The sequence below is a fragment of the Solanum lycopersicum genome, chromosome 9, assembly GCF_036512215.1.
Source record: "Solanum lycopersicum chromosome 9, SLM_r2.1".
In the NCBI taxonomy this organism is placed as follows: domain Eukaryota; kingdom Viridiplantae; phylum Streptophyta; class Magnoliopsida; order Solanales; family Solanaceae; genus Solanum; species Solanum lycopersicum.
Window position 1 is genome coordinate 34,769,700 of NC_090808.1, and position 21,464 is coordinate 34,791,163.

The window sequence follows — 21,464 nt, forward strand, 5'->3', positions numbered from 1 at the left end:
CCTTGATGAATAGAGTTTAAAGAATCAAAAACCATACCCAATGATTCTAATTCTACTATAAGATGATTAATCACCACTAAAATCTCTAATCCAATCTCTTCCATGAGTTTTGGATTCGATGGAGTTCTAGAGAATTTTAATGATATTTTGGGTTTTAGTTTTGAAAATGAATTCTCATATGTGTTTAAGGCATATAAACATTTCAAAAAAATCAAATGTACCCCTAAGTAACCTCCAAAAGTCTTATTTTTACATGGGGTGAATTTACAATGTAACCCTTGCAACTTACAGTAAGTTACGCAGTTCATAGACCAAACCACGCCTGGCCATCGATGACCAGTTTCCTAACCAACGGACCGTCATGTATGTCCGTGGTATGGGACTGAAGCTGCTGCTTGGCTTGGACTTCTTACATAACTAATTAATCATCCATGACACCACCGACAGGGCATTGACTGGCCCAAGAGTTGTCTCCTGCAGCGTTTGGTACTGGTTTGTGCAGTCATGGCTCATTAAAAGGGTCTTTCCATAAGGACCCTTGGTTGGTCATGGAGGATTGAACCCGTGATCTTACCATGTTAAAAGCAATGAAAATAAAGAAGTAAAAAGAAATAAGGTGAAGGGGATTAAAACCATAGATTTGCTGGAAAATGTAACTTAAAAGAAAAAAATAAGAAATGAGAGGAGTGGGTTTCGAACCCACCACCTCTAAATAAGATTTAAAGAGGAGAATAATGATATACCATGGTTTCACGGTATTATTAATACTTTTTCCTTAAGTTTAGTGTGTCCAAAAGCCTTTTTGTGCTAATTTTGATATAAGTTTCTTTTTATTTTGCAGGAAATATGTCCGAAGCTGAATGCGGAGATTTTGAGCAAAGAAATGCAGAAGAGACCAACTACAGAGCTTATGACGGTCCGTCATGCTTGTGACGGTCCGTAGGTTGCAGTGTTGTGCAGCTCGTGAAGGAAGTTGGGAAGTATGATGAAGTATGGGGTTACGAAGCTTGTGACGGTCTGTGGTGTCTATGATGGTCCATCCTGCAGGTTCGTCATGAAGTTCAGAGAAGTAATCCCAGTACCCAGATTCCAAGAGTTGAAGTGTTTTAGAACGAAGACCCTCGATGGACCGTTATGCCTTTGACGGTTCATCATACTTGCCGTCGAGGGTAATGAAAAAGAGCAGCAGCAGAAATTGTATAAGTATGGGACGACGGAGTCCATGATGGTCCATGGTGATCATGACGATCCGTCATGAGGTGCGTCGACCCACCCGTGTTTTGGTAGATTTCCATCAATTAGAATCCTTGTTTAATTAGGTTTTTTATTTTTTATAAATAGTTCGAAAAACCTCATTTTTGATGTTAGACACCAGAAAGTGAGACTCTTAGATTGTAAAATTCCTTATTGGTAAACATTTTATTGTGAGATTCTTGATAATCATTAGACTTTTTGTGAGATTATTGATTACTTTGAGATTCTTGCAAGTAAATATTGGTGATTAATAAAGCAAACTTTTGTATTTTACTCTTTCACATTGAAGTAAGTACATGAACTCTTATTTAATATATTTGAATATTGTGTTTATGGCCATGAGTAACTAAACTCCATAACTATGGTTGTGGGAACCATAGGCAAATAATGAGATAAACCCTACCAAAAATAACAATTCTAGAATAGTGTCTTGCATGTATTAATAACTCTTTCGCTTAGAAGTCTTTTAAACGGATGGCCAACGTTAGAACTCGTCTTAATGCTACTTGCCGGACTAAGGAGGTAGATAATAGGAAAAGAATTATCAACATAGATTTAGTATATAGTATCTAATAGGCTAGTATTGATTGGTACGAGGTAATAACTTAGTCAAATATCGAATACGATGCTTAATATGAGGTAAGGATAAGGATTAGGATAGCAACACACGTAGCCGGACCAAGGTGCGGAGTGAGATTTTCTAGATGCCGGACCAAGGATTTAGAAATATATTACTTATCACTTTGCATGCAAGATACTAGGAAAGAATTGTTATAGTTAGAGTTATCAAGTTATGAACATGTGGGGAACACGTATACCCTTGTTACTTTGATTAATTGATTAAAATCCAACATTCAAAGTTGTTAAGTGTCTCTGTCAAGTTTGTTAATTAATTTTACTCATTCAGAAATAGAAAACCCACTTGATTGTTTTTACTTTCCAAGGATGTCATTGACCAAACAATTGTAATAACAGGTTGAAGTTAAGCCTAGACTATTTTCCTCGTGGGAACGATTCCAACCTCACTATTTGGGTTACTTACTTGACACGACCACTTTACTTCTTATTTGAGAAGTGAGTTTGAGCTTATCAAATTTTGGCACCGCTGCCGAGGAGTGTCCTTATGCTGAGATTGCTGAAAAATTAGAGTAAAACTCCCAGAATAACAAAGCTTGGAGTACTAGGAAGTCTGATACAGGGAGAAACACCTTCGCAGTACAATCCACTCACAACGCAGCAACAAATGAGATTCGTGAAGAAATAATTCAGATGAGAACTGAGCTTGGGTTGGTACTAGAACATGTCACAGGGGGTGCAGAAAAGATAAATGCAGTCAACTACTTGGCTAAACCATCACCTCCTAATGATGAGTGCTATTATGCGGAGGACACTTATGCAGTTAATGAGCAGACGGGGGGTTTCCAACCAAGCGCCCAAGGCTCAAATCAGGATAATTGGCACCAAGGTCAAGGGAACAAAGGTCGGAACTATGGTAACTACAATCGTGAGGGTCATTATGTCCGAGATTGAAACTACAACCACAACATAAACTTTAACAAGGGTAACTATGTTAACAAAAATGACAGGAATGGGCCCTATGTCCCTCTTTTAAATCTTGAAGTTACTCCTAGGGATAGTGGAGATAGTATGGCGCGAGTTAAGGATATGTTGAACAAAATGATGAGGAGATTCGATACTAGTGATGAGCACATTACAGAGTTAAGGGGTGATTTAGCTAGCATTGGGTAAAATGTTGATACACATGTAATTTCGATTAAACAGATCGAATTTCAAGTGGCCCAATTACCTGCGACAATGAACACACGGAAACCAGGCACTCTTCCTAGCAATACTGTCCAAAATCCAAAGAATGATGTGCACTGTATGGCAATCACTACTCGGGATGGTAAGCAAACCATTGACCCACCTATGCCATCTACTAAGGAAAATGTGAGAAAGGATAATGATAATGTGGTAAAGGGTAGTGGTGAAGCAGAGGAAAGTAATGGAAAAGATGCAGAAGTACCTATCAAGGTAATTCCCATGCCAAGGCAACCACCACCCTTCCCTCAGGGATTAGTGAAAATGACCGAGGATGGTAAATACCGGTGTTTCATAACAATGTTGAAGCAGTTTTCTATCAATGTCCCTTTGGTAGAAGCTCTAGAATAAATGCCCGGTTATGCAAAATTTATGAAAGATCTGGTCACCAAGAAAAGATCATTCACTTTCGAGGATGATAATAGACTGCAGCATTGTAGTGTTATTTCTACAAGATCCCTCGTACAAAAGAAGGAAGATCCTGGTGCATTCACTATTCCTTGTACAGTTGGGTGATTATATAATGCGAAAGCATTATGTGATCTGGGGGGAAAGCATTAATCACATTCCCCTCTCGATTTACAAGAAATTGGGTTTGGGGGATCCAAAACCCACTGCGATGCGGCTACTAATTGCTGATCGGACAGTGAAACGGCCGATAGGGATACTCCATGATGTGCTAGTAAAAGTGGAGTCATTCATATTTCTGGGTGATTTTGTTATTCTTGATTGTGAGGTCGATTTTGAAGTGCCTATTATTCTTGGGAGGCCATTCCTTGCTACAGGTAGAGCATTAGTTCATATGGAGAAGGGACAGATGACATTTCGGTTGAATAATGAAGAAGCGACCTTCAACATTTGTAGGACCATGAGGAAGAGTGGTGAGCTCTAATCGGTATCTGCCATATCCCACAAAGAAAAGATGAAGAAGGAGACTGAACAGAAAAGTGCAAAACAAGAGTTTATGGTTGGGGAGTTTGTGCTTGTAGACAGTTCTGGAGTGCCTTGTCTTCCGGGCAAGCTCAAGTCCAAATGGACTGGTCCTTACTTGATTACCCAAGTATTCCTAATGGAGCAGTTGAGTTAAAAGCCAAGGAGGAAGTGCGGTTTAACAGGAATAGAGATAGAATAAAACTCTATTTTGGGAATAAAGCATCGGGGAATGAAGTGATAGAGGCATACCATCTTGATATAGTCTGAGTAATCAAGGGTTCCAGTCGTGCCGCGACATTAAATAAGCCTACTCTGCACCAGTCAGTAACAGATACGTCGACGAACCATTGCACCTACGACGAACCGTCGTATGCATCCGTCGTGCTAGGTATGTTTTTTGCTATTTTCAAACTAGGGCACACACGACGGAACCAATGACGGGTCGTCACAACTTTGACGGACCGTCATCGGGGAATCGTCGCGTGATTAATCAGGCATACTCAACCCAACCCGATTGGAGTTTAATATAAACTTTCACCATTTAAACTCCCCATCCCCTCATTTCACCCCCATTACTTCATTATTTCTCCCATTACTGTTTCCTTCTAAAATTCCACAATATATTCCTCTATCAACCACCGATCATTGCCCCCCTCCCATTATTCTCTAAAGCCCTAAAGTGTTAATCTACTTGTGGGAACTGCTGTTGTGGGTGTCTGCCTGGCAACCAAGCACTTGTGTACTTGTTTTTCTCCATTTCATAGGTATGTGTCTCTACTTTCTACTCTTTTATCTTGGATTTTTGTTTATTAGTTAGCATTAGCTTAGTTCTTCGTCGTACGTAGTTTTCTTTATTAGATTCTATCTAACCTAGGTTCAAAATGTTCTAAATTTCGATGTTTATAATACTAGACATAGGCGCCTGTGCATTGCTAGTTTCCTAGGAAGTTGGGATAGACAAATGTAGCTCCACAACACTACAAGTTTGATGTGGGTTCATCGGGGATGCATAGGGTACCCTCATTTCTGTCAATGTTATTCATAACGAGACCCCGATGACGGGCCATCATACCCACGATGGACCGTTGTAGGGTCCATTGAAAAATCCCTAGCACCTTGTCCCAACGGACACATGTGACGAACCGTCTTACTCACGACGGTCCGTCCTGCACAACTGTTCCGGTTGTCAGAGACCCTGTTCCTATGGGTCTCTCATTTTGCCCAAGTGTTCCTCAATGGACACATGTGACGGACATTCTTCACGACGGTCCATCCTGCACAACCGTTCTGAATGTCAGAGACCCTTTTTCTAAGGGTCTCTCATTTTTTCCCAAGTGTCCTTCAACAGACACATGTGACGGACCGTCATACCCACGACGATCCTTCGTAACGGTCAAAGACCCCTCCCCTAAAGGTCTCCATATTTTTTTTTCAAGTGTTCTACGACAGAAACCTAGGACAGACCATCGTACCTTTGACGGTCCCTGCTCCACAGACTGTCATGCTAGTCAGAGACTCTCCTTAAGGGTTCTCTATATATACACAGTCCAAGTAATACACGACGAACCTCATGACAGTCCGTCATAGTCAGGATGGGCCGTCACCAGGCCCGTCGTTTGCCACTGTTTCTATAGCAATTACCTAGTATTTTCAATATTTTTTTATGTATGGTTTTTCTTATCCTGTTTGCCACTACTCGTACTAATATTGATCCTTTACAGGTACTATCTACTATGGCACCAAAGCAAGACCGCCTCTATGCACGCGGGAGGTCGAAGTCTATCGCCCCATCGCATGCATGGTCAATGGCTCTGATGATGAGTGTTACCCTAAGAACGTGCCCCCAGGCACTTCCACCACTTCCCGTGCTGCGCGTGCTCCCTGAGCCACACCCCAAAAGGTGGCATCTGGCGTAGTTACTGCCTCCCAGTCACATGAGGAGCTTAAACTGACCGGCACACCCTCTGGGTCTGCCACAAATGAGGAAGGAGCGTCTTGCTCCTTAGGAGTATCATAGTTCGAGGAAGCCTCCGGCTCTACTGAGGTTCCCACACCCGCCACCGCTAGAGCGTCGGCCTCGTCTGATGAGGCTGACAGTTCAGACTCTACATCAGGCTCACGAGTTAAGGTCCCCACCCCAGCCACTGACCAGCCCAACCAGTGGTGGGTCCTTACAGGGAGTCTCCTGATGATGCCTGAGATCCACAATCTCTTCATCAGGCATCGCTTGGAGTGGACAGCACGTTCGTTGGGACGCTACAGTGAAGAATTGGTATGAGAGTTCTACGCATCTTACGTAGCGACTCTCTGATCACAGATAGATAGACGGGCTGCCCCCGCTAAATAGGCCCTACTGGAGCAGGTCCAAGTACAGGGCGTACAGGTTGACATTTCCCTGCCAGCCATCCGCCGGTTTCTATACGGCGAGAGTGTTGATGCTACTCAGATCCCCCTCACTGCCGAGTTTGATTACCGCTGGCAGATAGTTAAGGATGCTCAGTTCTTGCGCGAGCCATCACTGAGAGAGACCACCAAGAGGTGGATGGCCTTGAACCTGTCAGTAGATGCAGAGGGGTGCCGATTGGGTGACTGAGCCGAAGGGGGTCATCAAGAAGGCCAACCTCACGTTCACATCAATTTTCTTGTGGCTGCTTGTCCGTCACTGCCGTTCCCCCACAGCTGCTGATAATATCATTACCTAGGATCGAGAAGTGTTGATGGAGGCGATAATAGCCGGATTCAAGGTTGACTTCGCATGGTTTCTCCAGGTAGTCATGCACAAGAAGGCATTCAAGGTCACTACTACCTAACCTTTCCCGTGCATGATTTTTTCCCTCTGCAGGTCCGCAGGTGTGCCCATATATCACGTAGATCAGCTTAAGACCCCATGGGGACTGTTGATGTCGGACTCATCAGAGACAAGGCCAATGAGTTGGATCCACGGAGAGGGCCCCGTCCGGAGCTGCCCCAGCTTGCTGATGATCTTGCTGATACGGTAGCCCAGGCCCGCACAGCTACACAGGCGGCATCAACTGACACTACCCCAGTCTAGTCTATCCCGGGTAGTAGCACTGCCCCAAGCTCCTCTTGCACATCCCCTCTACCGGTACTGGTCCCGCTTTCTAGGGTCAAAAAACTAGAGGCACAAATAGCCACTCTAATGCATCATATCAAACCGTGGATGCAGAAGTCGATTACTGAGTCCGAAGAGCGCCTAGAGAGGAAAATGGTGCAGTTTACAGAGCAGAAGATCACTGAGGTTAACAAGCACTTGGACGCCTTTGAGTTGAGGGTGCTAGCCTGACCAACCCCTCCAGTGGATGTGTCAACCCTTCAGGCAGCAGTCGACAGTCTTCGTGCAGATATCGACACGATCTTAAACGCTAGGGTGCTGGATTCTGAGGCCCCTTCTGTCGAGCCTGCTGAGAACACAGTGTCGGCCCTTTTTGCTACTTCTGAAATTCCACCACCTCCCCCTCGAGAGAGTGCCAAGAGCCGTAGGGGTCGAGCAGAGGATGAGACGCGAGTACGGAAAAAGGAGCGCTAAGAGATAGAGGCTGCGAGGAGTGCCTCACTTGCTGAGGTGAGAGCATCAGAGTTAGAGGCTGGGACGTCTAGCTCCCCCACTATAGAGATAGCAGATGGCAATACTGATGGTGCGGTTGTTGCTGAGGACACCACTGAGAGTGTCCAGATTGCAGAGGACGTGGGTTCCAGGGAACCGGACCCACCAGCTTGCTGATCGACGGTGCTTTGCGCCACAGTATTAATTCACCTACCACTCTAGTATTTTAATTTGTATGCATTGGGGACCTGTTTAGTCGTTTTGAGCAGCAGCTTTTGATTCTGGAAAAACAGGCTGAAGCGACGGACCGCACGATGGACCGTCATGGGCACGACGGACTGTCGCAGGGTCCCGTTTCAAAACACTTAGAAAATCTGAAGTTTGGTACTGAAAATCGACTCTCTAATCTTCGTAACGAAATGGAAGGATGGACCGTCACAGGTGTGACGGACTGTCACAGACTCTTCAGAGAAATTGAGTCTCTGAACTCTGTGGCGGGCAGCAGGATGGACCGTCGCAGGCACGACGGGCCATCACAGGCTGTGTAATCCCAGTCTGAGTCGGATTTCCTTAATTATTTTAAGGGACGTTTTTGACTATTCCTGCCTTAATTATAAAGTTAGTGGGTTAATGTTAATAAGTCTAATTACTTGGGGGTTAAAAGAGGTAACCTTAAGTTAATTTGTGGGTTATTATTGTCATCTTTTATTCTTAATTATATGTTAATTAGGGTAAAAGAAATAGGATTTTGAATAAAGAAAATAGAAAGAACAAGAGAAAGAGAGAGAGAGTCGAACGAAAAAGAGGAGAAACAAAGAGAAACAAAGTTTGGAGAAAAATTTGCTTGCTTGATCACTAATCTTCGGTGGAGGTAGGTTATGGTTTTCATGCTTTCATAGTAAACTCTTAATAGAGAATTATATGTATTGATAGTATTGTAAACCCTGCTATGTGCTTAATTGTATGCATGCATGAACGTGATTATATAATTGTGATTATATTAAGCATGATAAAGCTATTGAATCCCAAATCTTGATAAAAACCTAATCTCTTTTTAATGATGATGCCTTGGTAAGAAAGAAGGCTTGATGGAGTGATAGAAGGAGATTAGGGGATCGGGTGTCACGAACTGACACGTAGATTTAGGGGATGGGGTGTCACGAACTGACACGTAGATTTAGGGGATCGGGTGTCACGAACCGACACATAGATTTAGGGGATCGGGTGTCACGAACCAACAAAGAGAGTTAAAAGCACAACTTCAAGAGTTGTTGAACAAAGGCTTCATTAGACCAAGTGCATCTCCTTGGGGTGCTCCGGTTTTGTTTGTAAAGAAGAAAGATGGGATTTTTCGGATGTGCATAGACTAGCGGCTGTTGAACAAGGTAACCATAAAGAACAAGTATCCTCTTCCTCGCATTGATGACTTGTTCGATCAGTTACAAGGTGCTTGTGTCTTCTCTAAGATTGACTTGAGATCCGGTTGTCATCAGTTGAAAATACGGGCAACGGATGTGCCAAAGACTTCTTTTAGAACCAGGTATGGGCATTACGAATTTGTAGTGATGTCTTTTGGTCTTACGAATGCCCCTGCTGCGTTCATGAGTTTGATGAACGGGATTTTTAAGCCATATTTGGATCTCTTTGTGATCGTATTTATTGACGATATACTGATATACTCTAAAAGTAAGGAGGAACATAAGGAGCATTTGAGAATGGTATTGGAAATGTTGAGGGAGAAAAAGCTTTATGCCAAGTTCTCTAAGTGTGAGTTTTGGCTAGATGCAGTGTCCTTCTTGGGGCACGTGGTTTCTAAGGATGGAGTGATGGTGGATCCTTCTAACATTGAGACAGTGAAGAATTGGGTAAGACGTACTAATGTGTCAGAAATAAGGAGCTTTATTGGGTTAGCTAGATACTACCGCCGATTTGTCAAGGGATTCTCTTCTATTGCTTCCCAACTGACGAACTTGACTAAGCAAAATGTTCCATTTGTATGGTTGGATGAGTGTGAGGAAAGCTTTCAGAAGCTCAAGACTTTGTTAACTACCACACCCATTCTCACCTTGCCCGTAGAGGGTAAGAACTTCATTGTTTATTGTGATGCATCCTATTCTTGTTTGGGTGCAGTGCTAATGCAAGAGAAGAATGTGATTGCTTATGCTTCAAGATAATTAAAAGTGCATGAACGTAACTATCTAACTCATGATTTGGAATTGGCCGCGGTAGTGTCTGCATTAAAGCAATGGAGACACTATTTATATGGGGTTAAGTGTGAGGTCTATACGGATCATCGTAGCCTACAGTATGTCTTTACTCAGAAAGATTTGAACTTGAGACAGAGGAGATGGATGGAACTACTGAAGGACTACGACATCACTATTTTGTATCATCCGGGGAAGGCGAATGTTGTAGAGGATGCGTTAAGTACAAAGGCGGGATGCATGGGAAGTCTAGCTCACTTGCAAGCTTCTAGACGCCCATTGGCTAGAGAATTTCAGGTTCTGGCTAACGACCTTATGAGATTAGAAGTAAATGAGAAGGGAGAATTTTTAGCTTGTGTGGAGGCAAGATCTTCCTTCCTTGACAAGATTAAGGGAAAGCAGTCCAATGATGAAAAATTAATCCGGATCCGAAATAAAGTGTTGCAAGGAGAGGTAAGTAAACACAAATCGATGAGGAAGGTGTTTTGAGAATCAAGGGAAGGGTATGTGTACCCTGCATTGATGATTTGATCAACACTATTCTGACAGAGGCTTATAGTTCAAGGTTTTCGATACATCCGGGTGCAACCAAGATGTACCGTGACCTAAAGCAACACTTTTGGTGGAGTAGAATGAAGCGTGATATTGTGGATTTTATTGCCAAATGTCCAAACTGTCAACAAGTAAAGTATGAACACCAAAGGCCCAGAGGAACACTTCAAAGAATGCCCATTCCTTAAAGGAAGTGGGAAAGGATTGCAATGGATTTCGTGGTTCTTCCAAAGACATTGGGAAAATTTGATTCTATTTGGGTAATTGTTGATAGGTTAACTAAGTCTGCTGATTTCATTCCGGTCAAGGTGACTTACAATGCAGAGAAGTTAGCCAAACTTTACATCTCGGAAGTGGTGCGATTGCATGGGGTTCCACTCTCCATTATATAAGATAGAGGTACGCAGTTTACTTCTAAGTTGTGGAAAATATTGCATGCGGAATTGGGTACTAGGTTGGACTTTAGTACTGCGTTCCATCCTCAGACCGATGGTCAATCTGAGAGAACGATTCAAGTGTTGGAGGATATGCTTCGTGCATGTGTGATAGAGTTTGGTGGCCATTGGGATAGCTTCTTGCCCTTAGCTGAATTCTCCTACAACAATAGCTATCACTCAAGTATTCATATGGCTCCATTTGAAGCACTATATGGGAGAAGATGTAGGTCTCCCATTGGGTGGTTTGATGCATTTGAGGTTAGACCTTGGGGTACTGACCTTCTGAAGGAATCGTTAGACAAAGTGAAATCTATTCAAGAAAAGCTTCTAGCGGCGCAAAGTAGACAGAAGGAGTATGCAGATCGGAAGGTTAGAGACTTGGAGTTTATGGAGGGTGAACAAGTCTCGTTGAAGGTTTCACCAATGAAAGGGGTGATGCGGTTTGGTAAGCGAGGTAAACTCAGCCCAAGGTATATTGGTCCATTTGAAGTACTTAAGCGAGTAGGGGAGGTGGCTTATGAGTTAGCCTTGCCTCCAGGGCTGTTCGGAGTGCATCCGGTATTCCATGTGTCGATGTTGAAAAGATACCATGGGGATGGAAACTATATTATCCGTTGGGATTCAGTTTTGCTTGATGAGAATTTGTCTTATGAGGAGGAACCTGTTGCCATTCTAGATAGGGAAATTCGCAAGTTGAGATCAAGAGAGATTGCATCCATCAAAGTTCAATGGAAGAATCGACCCGTTGAAGAAGCCACTTGGGAGAAGGAGGCAGATATGCGAGAAAGATACCCACACCTGTTTACAGATTCAGGTACTGCTTCTCGCCATTGTTTTCCTTCTTATGATCGTTCAGGGACGAACGATGGGTAAATTGGTATCTATTGTAACGACCTGTTTAGTCGTTTTGAGCAGCAGACTTTGTTTCTGGAAAAACAGGCTGAGGCTACGGAACCCACGACGGATCGTCATGGGCACGACGGACCGTCGCAGGGTCTCGTTTCAAAACACTTAGAAAGTTTGAAATTAGGTATTGAAAATCGACTCTCTGAACTTCGTAACGGAATGGCAGGACGGACCGTCACAGGCTCTTCAGAGAAATTGAGTCTCTGAACTCTGTGACGGGCAGCAGGACGGACCGTCGCAGGCACGACGGGCCATCACAGGCTGCGTAATCCTAGTCTGAGTCGGATTTCCTTAATTGTTTTAAGGGACATTTTTTACTATTACTGCCTTAATTATAAAGTTAGTGGGTTAATGTTAATAAGTCTAATTACTTGGGGGTTAAAAGAGGTAACCTTAAGTTAATTTGTGGGTTATTATTGCCATCTTTTATTCTTAATTATATGTTAATTAGGGTAAAAGAAAGAGGGTTTTGAATAAAGAAAATAGAAAGAACAAGAGAAAGAGAGAGAGAGTCGAACGAGAAAGAGGAGAAACGAAGAGAAACAAAGCTTGGAGAAAAATTTGCTTGCTTGATCACTAATCTTTGGTGGAGTTAGGTTATGGTTTTCATGCTTTCATAGTAAACTCTTAATATAGAATGATATGTATTGATAGTATTGTAAACTCTGCTATGTGCTTAATTGTATGCATGCATGAACGTGATTATATAATTGTGATTATATTAAGCATGATGAAGCTATTAAATCCCAAATCTTGATAAAAACCTAATCTCTTTTTAATGATGATGCCTTGGTAAAAAAGAAGGCTTGATGAAGTGATAGAAGGAGATTAGGGGATCGGGTGTCACGAACCGACACGTAGATTTAGGGGATAGGGTGTCACGAACCGACACGTATATTTAGGGTATCGGGTGTCACGAACCGACACGTAGATTTAGGGGATCGGGTGTCACGAATCGACACGTAGATTTAGGGGATCGGGTGTCACGAACCGACACGTAGATTTAGGGGATCGGAGTGTCATGTACCGACATAAGAGGATTAATGAATATGAGGGAGCGGAGTGTCACGTACCTACACAAGAGAAATAAAGATAATGAATCTTGAAAGATGTTAATATACTCAATCTAATGAATATAATTCCCAAATGAGTATGGTATTGAGGCTTGAGTCCTCATGTGTGAACTTGACGGTAATTGTTAATGATATAGTACTTGTTGTTGCTACATGTTGAGTATCATAGTTGATTTATGATATTACTTGGTATATACTGTTTTCTATTTTGAGTTGGCTGATGATATCTACTCAGTACCCGTGCTTTGTACTGACCCCTACTTTTATGTGTTCTTCTTGTTTATTGTGGAGTGCAGCAAACGTGCCGTCGTCTTCAACTCAACAGTAATTCAAGCCAGTCTTCGTCATACCGGATATTCAGGGTGAGCTAATGCTTCTAGCTTGGACTGGATCTTCTTCCTCATGTCTTGATGCCTTGAAGTTCCGGCATGGACTAGCTTTCATTTGTTTTAGCTTCTTAGAATACTCTTAGCTTAGTAACTTGATTATAGACGTTCTTGTGGTGATGACTTCCAGATTTTGGGGATAATAATAGATGTTTGAGTTTTAGAAGTTATTTGATTTATATTGATTAATGAGTTTAAGTCTTCCGCATTACTTTCTGTTGATATTACATTGAAATGTTATGGTTTAGATTGGTTGGTTCGCTCACATAGGAGGGTAAGTGTGGATGCCAGTCGCGGCCCGGTTTTGGGTCGTGACATAAATGGAAAGTGAGAGTTAGGGTGAAGTCTGAGTATCCCAATTCACTATCCTCTTTTGGGGTTTTCTTGCCCGTGTTCTTTTTCCCTAAAAGACTAATTACTTTTTCTGTTGAACCGGCATGTTTTGTGCATAGTTTAATTCTTGAGCATGATGGTTAAAATTATATCCTGATAAACTAGAATATAATGCATGACTAGGAATAGAAACTGATAATTGTGTGGCTCTAAGCATGAAATAGAGTTACACCATTGCATAACCCTAAGTCTTAAATTCGAACTAGGTGCCTTATAATCTGGTATAGTAATGAGATGTGAAGTGAGTGTGAGGAAATTTGAATAGTCCACTATTGGTACTGAGCTAGAACTTGCCTGGTTAGTCCTGCTAAAAGTAAGCTATAATTTTCAATTAGGAAAGGATCATAGGCCCTTATTCAATATAGCCCATTTCTAGCCTAAATAAAAGAAACAAAACGAAATTTATCCTTCTTTGATCCAAATAATCTGAGATTAAAATTAGACCTTTCTCTTTTCACCCCAAAATATCTAAACAATGTGTTGGCACTGGTTCCTCCTTAGACATGTGACCCTCAGCTTATGCCAAAAGCATAAGTTGAGGGTGGCTAATGCGTAAACAACCTTCTTTATGGCCCTGACCCGACTTTGGGTATTGTGTACCTTGACTCATGGCAAAGCTATGAGTTGAGGGTAGGTACTATGAGGAATGCTCTAGAATGTTGGGTTGAAAGAACAAAGAGAGAGAAAGAACAAAAGTAAAGTGACTCAAGAATTAGTTGGAAATAAAAGTAAAGAAAAAGAAATATGCACATTAAATACAAGCAAGAAAAGAAGAGAGTCACTTACACAAATGAAGAAAGAAGAGAAAATAGCAAGGTGAAAGAATATGAGAAACTGGGCGAGATAAAATGATAGAAAGTGGAAGGTTTAGCCGATATGTCGAGGAGGGAAAAAAGTCACTATAGTATACCTAAATATACACTACATGACCCTGAGCCTATGTTACTAGCTATGAAAGTCCTATCGTGATCCTAAGGGTTGTATAGCAAACTTAAGGCAGTGAAAATAAGGGCAAGATTATGGCAATAGGTATTAATGAGTGTGACTTTGTTTTGAGAGTGAGTGTTGAAAAAAAAATCCTTATACTCAAACTAAAATAAGTGTGTGAAAAATGAGGATTTTGTTTTAAAGTGAGGACACTAGTTGCAATGCCGGAATTGTTAGCACCTCAGTGAGAAATTGAAGAGGATAGGTGTTAGTGCATGGTGAGTCTGTGTCATGTTCTAATCGTAAAAATTTCAAGCATAATAGTGATAGCATGTATAGATTTGATGAGATTAATCGGGATTGATAGCCAAATGATTGCAAAGGATAAAACATGGATACTATTGTACAAAGATTGTGTAGTGAGTCATAGTGCGTCGCTTGAGGACAAACAACGAATTTAAGTTGAGGGTGTTGATATACCGTGGTTTCACGGTATTATTAATACTTTTTCCTTAACATTAATGTGTCCAAAAGCCTTTTTGTTCTAATTTTTATATAAGTTTCTTTTTATTTTTCAAATATATCCGAACCTGAATGCGGAGATTTTGAGCGAACAAAAGCAGAAGAGACAACCTACGGAGCTTATGACGGTTTGCCGTACTTGTGACGGTCCTTAGGTGGCAGCTTAGTGCAACTGCTAAAGGAAGATAGGGAAGACTGACCAACTGTGGGATTACGAAACTTGTGATGGTCTGTCGTGTCTATGACGGTCCGTCGTACAGGTTCGTCATGAAGTTCAGAGAAGTAATCTAGTACCCAGATTACAAAAGTTGTAGTGTTTTGGAATGAAGACCCACGACAAACAGTTAAGCATATGACGGTCCGTCATACTTGCCGTCGAGGGTAATGAAGAAGAGCAGCAAAAGAAATTGCATAAGTATGGGATGACAAATTCCATGACGGTCCGTCGTGACCATGACGATATGTCGCGAGGTCCATCGACCCAGCCGCATTTTGCCAGATTTTCAGCAATTAGAATCCTTGTTTAAATAGGTTTTTTGTTTTTTTATAAATAGTTCGAAAAACCTCATTTTTTGAGGTTAGACACAAGATAGTGAGACTCTTAGATTGTAAAATTCCTTATTAATAAACATTGTATTGTGAGATTCTTGATAATCATTAGACTTTTTGTGAAATTATTCATTACTTTGAGATTCTTGCAAGTGAATATTGGTGATTAATCAAGCAAACTTTTGGATTTTACTCTTTCTCATTAAACTAAGTACATGAACTCGTATTAAATATATTTGAATATTGTGTTTATGGCCATGAGTAACTAAACACCATAACTAGGGTTGTGGTAATCATAGGCAAATAATGAGATAAACCCTAACTAAAATAACAATTCTAGAATAGTGTCTTGCATGTATTAATAATTCTTTGTCTTAAAAGTCTTTTTAACGGATGACCAACCTTAGAACTCGCCTTAATGCTACTTGCCGGACAAAGGAGGTAGATAATAGGAAAAGAATTATTAACATAGATTTAGTGTTTACGGTCTAATAGGCTAGTATTGATTTGTACGAGGTAATAACTTACTCAAATATCGAATACGATGCTTAATATGAGGTAATGATAAGGGTTAGGATAGCAACACCCGAGCCGGACCAAGGTGCGGAGTGAGATTTTCTAGATCCCGGACCAAGGATTTAGAAATACATAACTTATCACTTTGCATACAAGATACTAGGATTAAAATCCCCCTTTATTGTTTTTACTTTCCAAGGAACTCATTGACCAAACAATAGTAATAACATGTTGAAGTTAAGTATAGACTATTTTCCTCGTAGGAACGATCCCAACCTCACAAGTTGGGTTATTTACTTTACACGACCGCTTTACTTCTTATTTGAGAAGTAAGTTTGAGCATATCAAATAAAAGTAAAATAAAGGGAGAGGCGTGTTGGATTTTGAACCCACGACCTCTAAAGTAGATTAAGGAGGAGAATAAAAGATAACTAAAGGGGGAGGCGTGTGGGAATCGAACCCACGACCTCTTAGGAAGATTATGGAGGTGAATAAAAGAAAACAAAGGGGAGTCTTGTGGGAGTTGAACGCACGACCTCTTGGTATAATTTTAAGGAGGAGAATTAAGGAAAAATAAAGGGGGAGGCGTGTGTAAATATAACCCACGACCTCTTAGATATATTTAAGGAGGAGAATAAAAGAAAAATAAAGAGAGGTTTTGGGGGTTTGATCCCACAAACATCATAGTAATCTGTAAATAGACAAGGGAAAATAGAATTAAAAAAATAAAAGGGGCTGTGGGGGTTTGATCCCACAACCCCTAAGCCAAGAAAAAGAATTTTCAATGGATAGAACTAAAAAAGATTATGGTGATGTTGGGGCTCCATCTAGGGTCCCATTTTGACATTGACTGGAAATAAATTAAAAGAAAAATGTACGGTGTTGTCCAAGGGATTTTTGAACCCGGTTCCCTTGCCCAAGATGCGTAAGTCTTGTACTACATAATCTTAGGAAGATGTGACTCACTTAACAAACTATGAATGAAGCCTCATGACTTTTATTTATAGACCCATAAATCTAGCACACGATTAAAAATAAGTGAACCTATGATGTATGAAATGAAATGATGAAATGAACAATGAAATGATGAAACCCTAGAAGGGTTAAGCAAGAGTGTGAAACACACTAAATGGCCAAGTGCATTGGCATATGATGAAATGAACATTCAAAAAAAAGGGGTGAGTAATTATGAAGAGAAAATGTGCTAATGTTTATGAATGTGGTCACAACATGATATGAGGCTAATGTTAAAGATGATATCAGTCTTAAATGATCCTAAGTAAATGCACCAAAACTTACTCACCTATGAGAATGTAAAGTTAATGAAGAGACAAGTCTCTATGCACACTCTAATAAAAGTATTGAGATTAATACACTTAATACTAATAATGTGATTATAAATCATCTATTAAGCTATAATATCCTCATTCTAGAAGCTAACTTCATGATGTATGAGTTGAATGTAATGGAACTTTATACTGAGCACCAATAGAATAGATATGAGCGGTGATGCCTTATTTCGAGAAGGGCAAAGGTTCATGTAACTCTCATGAGATGAGACTTCCCAGCTTGACGGCTATGGATTTCATTATATCTCCTACTCTTTGAACCTCTACTGCCAATATAAGGATCTAGCGTTGTTCAATTCTCATGTACGCTACCATGGTTTGGGTTACTTTGGTTGGTGATTCCACCTCTTCTCAGTGTGGGGTTTCATGACACTGGATTTCATGATGCTCACATAATATATGTCAGTTAAAGTTAAAGTTCCCAATGAATGAATGAGGTCTGCCTCAAATGATGCACATAATGAAACCAACAATACCAAATGTGTTAGGATAGTATAATCAAGAGGTGAGTTAGACTCAACTAATGACACTAGGTCATTCTTGGTCATTGCACAACATCCTCGATGAAAGTCTTAAACTATATCCTAGATATAACTGGTGTTTAAACTGGCCCATGAATGAAATGAAATGAAGTACGTACGAATGAAAGAAGAAGACTATGTGTTTGCTAAAGCACACTCCCTACTGGAGGTCCCATATGTTGATCCTTCATTTTGGGAAGTCTTAATGTCAAGTGCATGATTCCAAGATCTCATGGCATATGAATAAATTATATGAACAATGTTATGTGTTATATGAAAAACGATATGTGTTATGTGTACGCTGTTGTGTGTTATGTGTCAAATGTTAAGTATGATGGTGCATGTTACTCTCATTGCATAACTTTCATAATTCAAATTTAGAATGCTCATAAACATTCCGAATCAAAATTATGAAAGTTCACTCACTTTCGTAATCTCAATTTTGCAAGTCCACTAACTTGACCTACTATAATCATGTTTATAGGAAAGAGCTATTTTTACTCATGCATGACTTTGGAGTGTGCTCGCATATACCCATACTTAGTAAAAGGGTGTACTAGTTACATAAAAATATCTACTTTTAGGTGTAGGCACAGGTGGACGTTAGATCTTATAGTAAGACGTTGCAGCTATCCGGACGTTGAGCTTTCATCCGGACATGGTAGGCCCTCCTGCTTTGGGGTCTCTCTACTGTTATTATCTACCTTAGATGTTGACTTTAGCTAGTGGAGCATGTTTTATTGTGTTTCATTTCCTATTTCATTTAAGACTTTGTATTGGTGTCGGTTTGGCAAGTACACATTTAATGCAGCTATGAAGTATTTCTTTCATTTGATGATCTTAATGTTAGATGGTTAATGGTGAACAATTATACATGTAATAGAATGTTTAGTAAGAATGTTAGGAAATAAAAATTTATCAATTTTTTCCACTAAAAATAATCTAGCTGAAGTAAGCACAACGTATGGAGGCTTGTCTGTGACCTGTGAGAGGTCAATGACACCGGTCTCGTCTGGAGTCTAGACTCCGATCGTGAAAAATTTTGTATTAGAGCACTAGGTTAAATTCCAAGGATAATAAGTTCACATCAACAACATTGAGTAGTTTCTAAGTCATGGTAGTAAAGTGCACCACTATCCATGATTAGAGACTGCATGATGCGCAGGAAAAATTTCCCTTCTTTTAATCTTATTGTGCCTTCTCTAATTTTAGATTTTTTATTATTAAGAATGTATCTATCATCAACTCTTTATGTTTTCAAAAGATTAATACAAAGAGGAAAGCAGGTGGAGAGATTGGAGGAGAAACTGCTTGGTTAATTCAGGTTCCTTCCGAGGCTTCAACTGCTGGAATAGAGAGTTGTGTTAACCCAGTTGGGTTGAAAGATAGAAACTAAGGAATATATTGGTACAGATTTCCCAAACTAGCACTTTACAAGCTAAGGATATTGGGTTCGATTGATGTGGATAATTTTAAGTTGGCATCCAACCAACTAAGGGATGTAGCTCAATCCTAGTATAAATAGTGGTAGTATAGCAGGGCCTTAGAAGGAGGTCCTATTACTTGGGATCTTTTCAAGATGGCTTTTCTAGAGAGGTTATTTCCCAGATAAATGAAGGAGGCTAAAGTTGAGGAATTTATCAACCTTAAGCAGGGCTCTATGTCAGTCAGGGATTACTCCCCAAAGTTCATAAAACTTTACAACTCAGGAGAGACCACCTTTGACAAAGTGTGGCAAATTACATGGAGGAGAGTGTATGATGGGCAGTAACGCTTATTACAGTTGTCGAAAACCGGGTCACATGGTGAATGATTGTCCGATTAGGAGAAGTCAAGCACAAGGGAAGGAGAGGGTTCAGTCTAATGGTCCAAGTGAAGAGGCTCAAAGGAGGCAACGATTCTTCGCACTCAAGTCTGGGGGTGCTGGGGAAGGAACCTCTGGTGAAGTCTCAAGTGAGTAGCCTTAAATAGTCCTTCATGTATTTGACGTTGTATGGTGTTTATGCACTAGCATGAGGTTAATATGTTTGAGTCATCATGTTGGCTGTTGATTTGTATGACTTATATGTTTTACTTATATTGTATGCTTTGATGAGACTATTTTAGGAAAGAGGTCCTTAGTCTATTAATGTGAAGCTACTAGTATGTTTCAAGGAAGTGCACCATCATGTTAATATGTGAATGAGATATTCACCAATGGGGAGTATTGAATTACCTTTGTATGCATATGTCCTATGATGACTTACTTATTGTTAGTAAAGAGTAGTGTCATTCAGGGACGAGTATTCCTAAGGGGGGGGGGGATAATGTACCAACCCTAATAATGGATATACTAAGTGATACTCAATGTTTCCAAAATGCCAACCATTAGATTAGGTTCACACGGATTGATACGCGTAGGACCATACCTCAGAACCCTTGCTACATCCAAGCCAACGAACTTGGGAAGTTAGTTGAGCTAGAAAAGGTTCACTCCAACCATTTAGGGCTCTCGAATACGAATATTTACTTGAATTAGTCTTTACCGGAATTAAAAAGGGAAAATCATAGGTTTGGAGGGTCTAGGGGTAAAATGGTCTTTTTCCAGGCTAAGGTTAGTATCGTAATTACCCTAAATATACAATTAATTATATTATTAATAAGGTGGAGGGGTATTTATGGGAGAGAGGTCCCAAATTGGGCTCTTGAAGTAAAGTCTTGCTCCACCCGGGTCCGAACCAAGGGGGAAGCAATGAATTAAAGTGATTTTTTTATTTAAGATATTGAATTAACGTAATAAATTAATAGTTATTATTCATAAATGATTTAAAATAAAATAATAATTAGATTTTTACTTAATAAAATAAACATTATAGACTAAGTCCTAAAACTAGACTCCTGATCCGCCTAAAACTCCCATTCTCTGACGTTTATCGCTCCACTCTCACGCTCAATCTCCTTTATTCTTTCTCATATTTTTATCGGAAAAAATAATATACAAAATCAGAAAAATAAACCAAGTACTTCACCCTTGAATAACTCAAACGAAATCACAAGAAAACAAACGGTAATCGCATACTAGCCTAAGGGAGGTTGTCATTCGAGTGGAGTTAATATTGAGAAGGATTAGAAGTATTCTTGTGTAAACTATTGGGGAACAAAGTCAAGATTTTAATATCAAAAAGTTATGGGTTGACTTCCCTCTTTGTCCCTTTCCCATGAGACCCCCTAAGGTTCCGATGAATCTATTCAAAAAACTAGGAATGTTCCCCGTTGCATGTCCCTGTCACTAGCTCCCATTGAATCAATGGTTTGTTATGTTTGCTTGTATAAAACTAGGGATGAAAAGTGTTTTTTGATTATTATATGTTGATATGTATGTTTCGAATTATGTGACTTATGTCGATCTTTTCGAAAATGTAATTATGTTTGTATGTGTGGGTTGCAGTGGCTATCGTTCATGGTTTAGGACTTGAAATGGCATCATATTTCTTTATATTCATGTACACATGTTGATGTAAGTATGATGTTCATATCAGTTGAATGTCGCTTATTTAAAGGATAATATCTTGTCTAA